This window comes from Pristiophorus japonicus, unplaced genomic scaffold, assembly GCF_044704955.1.
Source record: "Pristiophorus japonicus isolate sPriJap1 unplaced genomic scaffold, sPriJap1.hap1 HAP1_SCAFFOLD_433, whole genome shotgun sequence".
In the NCBI taxonomy this organism is placed as follows: Eukaryota; Metazoa; Chordata; class Chondrichthyes; family Pristiophoridae; genus Pristiophorus; species Pristiophorus japonicus.
In genome coordinates, this window is record NW_027254235.1 from 49,189 (window position 1) to 52,500 (window position 3,312).

The following is a 3,312-nucleotide window of genomic DNA, read 5'->3' on the forward strand; positions in this document are numbered from 1 at the left end:
AAAGAGTGGGATTGTGATACGCTCAGAAGGGGTCCAACTATATGATAATGTGAACCCTGAGATCCTTCCAGTAATCGTGAACCTCACTGACTTGGGTTTGTCAGTCCCAGGCCTGTACTGTTGACCTACACTGCTGGTTGCCTGTCTCCTAATTCAGTGCTTGGTTCCGCAGAAGAATATGTCACATGGTGTTGCTGGAAATGAAACTGAACACCTTTCACTTTTAGTGTCTGGAAATCGTACACTGAGTAAAATATATCTGGTGTAATTATGAATGATTCAGTACAAGTTCTGTTTTACACCAGTGGAATATTACGGTCGAGGAAAAATACATGAAGATATTGTGCAAGAACTAGATATTTCCAGATGTGCAGGAGGGCCAGGGATTCTGTGTATTCTGTTTGTCTACAAAGTGTCTCGTGTAAATGAAGACCTCCAAGATGCTCTACAGTGGATCGCAAGTAATTACTCTTGACCTGTGTTACTCTTTGTCTCTTTCTCTAGATTTTTCTCTGGTATTTTTCCCCATTTTCATGAGCTCTGGTTTTTCCGGCTCTTCCCTCCCTATCTGACTGTGCATGTGTGTGGTCCCGGGATAGATTAATTTAAAAGTACAAATGAACTTGCATTTCACAACTTTGGGCAGTTGCAAAGCATTTTACACTAAAAATGAAGTACTTTTGAAGTGTAGTCACTGTTGTAATGTAGGAAATGTGGTGGGGAATTTGCGCACAGCAAGCTCCCACAATGTGGTATGATTTCAGGGATTAATATCGGCCAGAACATCAGGGTGATCTCCATTGCTCTTCTTCAAAATAGTGGCCATGGGATCTTTTATGTCCATCTGAGGGAACAGACGGTGCCTCAGTTTAACGTCTCATCCAAAAGATGGCACCTCCGACAGTGCAGCGCTCCCTCAGTACTGCCCCTCCAACAGTGCGGCGTTCCCTCAGTACTGCCCCTCCGACAGTGCGGCGCTCCCTCAGTATTGCTCCTCCGACAGTGCGGCGCTCCCTCAGTACTGTCCCTCCGACAGTGTGGCGCTCCCTCAGTACTGTCCCTCCGACAGTGTGGCGCTCCCTCGGTACTGCTCCTCCGACAGTGCGGCACTCCCTTGGTACTGGCCCTCCAAAAGTGCGGCGCTCCCTCAGTACTGTCCCTCCGACAGTGTGGCGCTCCCTCAGTACTGCCCCTCCGACAGTGCAGCGCTCCCTCAGTACTGCCACTCCGACAGTGCGGCGTTCTCTCAGTACTGCCCCTCCAACAGTACGGCGCTCCCTTGGTACTGCTCCTCCGACAGTGCGGCACTCCCTTGGTACTGGCACTGGAGTGTCGGCCTAGATTATGTACTGATCTCTGGAGTGGGATTATGAATTCCCAACCCACTGACTCTGAGACGAGAGAGCTACTCACTGAGCCAAGGCTGACAGAGGTGAGTGGCTGTAGTGTGGAGCAGGAGGACAGACTTGTGGAGATAGCATTATCTCTGAGCCACACCCTGCCACACTAGAGGAGGGCGATAGTGGGTGGACACCACTGAGGTGCAAGATTAAGATGTCGATTCCACTGAGCTAATCAGTGATGTATTACACTGGTGAATTTCCAGCAGTAGCCCAGGAACATGTGTGCATTAGACTGCAGTCAGTGGGTGAAGGGGGCAGGCTGAGCAACTCCCCCTCCGCAGCCCCAGTGTGTCATCGTCATTGTACTGTTTATATGTCAGTCTGCTATCTTACAATAAGAATACCCTGAAATTGAGACAATTAATTGAAATTATTCTGTTGATTCGCACTTTCGAAAATGGGGCAAAAGAAGAGGACATTTGTGCCGTGTTTCTGCTTGACAAGATTTCAGAGAGGAGACGATAACTGACCTCGATTTATTTCATGGAGGAACAAAAGTTTTTCGAGTTCTTTGGAGAGAGTCGAGATTTTTCTGGCCGAGTTTCAGCTGTCCCAAAGCAATTACATAGGTCAGAGAGATAATCAAGCAAAGGAACAGGAGATGACAAGGTAACCATTGCTCTGCTACGCACACTGTGCCTCTTCCCGGGCTCCAGGTTACTGTTGGAGTAAATGTTTCTACATGCAATAGCAGGGGATGTTTAATGCGGGGCTGGAGGTTAAAACCTTGAAAGCTGAAATTGCAGAACAAAACAAAATGCTGAGCCAGTTAAAATTGGACCTGGCCAATGCAAAAGAAAGCCAAGCAAAGCTCAAACCTCTGATTGTGGACTGCCCAGAACAACTGAAGAGTGAAAACAGGGAATGAGGGAGGCAATAGAAAAGAAGAAAGAAGCCATGCAAAAGAAAAATGAGAACAGCATGGAACTTCAGGCTAAGTCGGCAAGTTTTACCAATTTCCAAAACATTGGAACTTACTGCAGTTTATTACAACAAGCCCAACTTGACCATATAGACAGCATGAAGACGGAAATTTGGAATGAAGAAAATGGGCTAGACAGCAAGAAAATGGAGCTGAAAAGGGTTCTCTGCTCAAAGCTTGAACAACAGGACAAGCTACTGATGCAGAGCTATAAGCAGGAAGCCAGCGAGCATTATCTTGATTCAGTAACCACTGAGTGTGATCAGTTTAAGCTTCGAAGGCAGGAAGTAACTGATCAGATTGCTCAAATAAACAGTGAACGTCAACAAGTTCTGACAAAAACCCAGATGTTGTCAGAAAGCTGTGAGAAAGATGTGTCTGAATATCAGAATCTGTATTCCAATTTGCTGACTCATCTGGAACAATATCACGAACAGATGGCCACAGCGACACAGGAGGGAGGGGCGTGAGCAAATGGCAGAGCTAGAGAGAGCCATAAATGAAAGTATTAAGCCCAGTCTGCCTTAATTTAAAATATTTGTACAACTCTGATTTTTCTATGCATTTTTATAATGTTTAACCTTTGGAATAAATGTAAAAATAACAGTTTCTCAAGTTAATGAGCACTGTCTGCTATATATGCTAACGCTGTAGATAGTGTTTAAAGGATTACATGTTCTGTAAATACTGAACCAAGGAGAAAGTAAAACCATACTTATCTAGGAAAAAAAAGCCGTGCGGGACATCACAGAGCTCTGCACCCTACGATCAGTTGCCACACCGGGAGGGAAGGAGGGCTCTGGAAGGGCAGGAAACTCCTGGGGCGGGTGGGGGGGGGGGGGGGAAGAGGGGCGGCGTTCTGATGCTGTTTGATACCTAGTGTGGGATATCTGTAATGAAATGGTAACAGTGACTTGGGAGGGAAATCCCAAACAACACCAAAGAGCCAATGTTTATCTAGGGGTTGAAGATAGACCGCTGACAAAA

General features: G+C 46.3%; 1 pseudogene; it reads left to right on the forward strand.

The window, feature by feature from the left end:
- Positions 1-2,100: 2,100 nt before the first annotated feature.
- On the forward strand, positions 2,101-2,912 carry LOC139251718 (kinetochore protein Nuf2-like; annotated as a pseudogene).
- Positions 2,913-3,312: the final 400 nt, after the last annotated feature.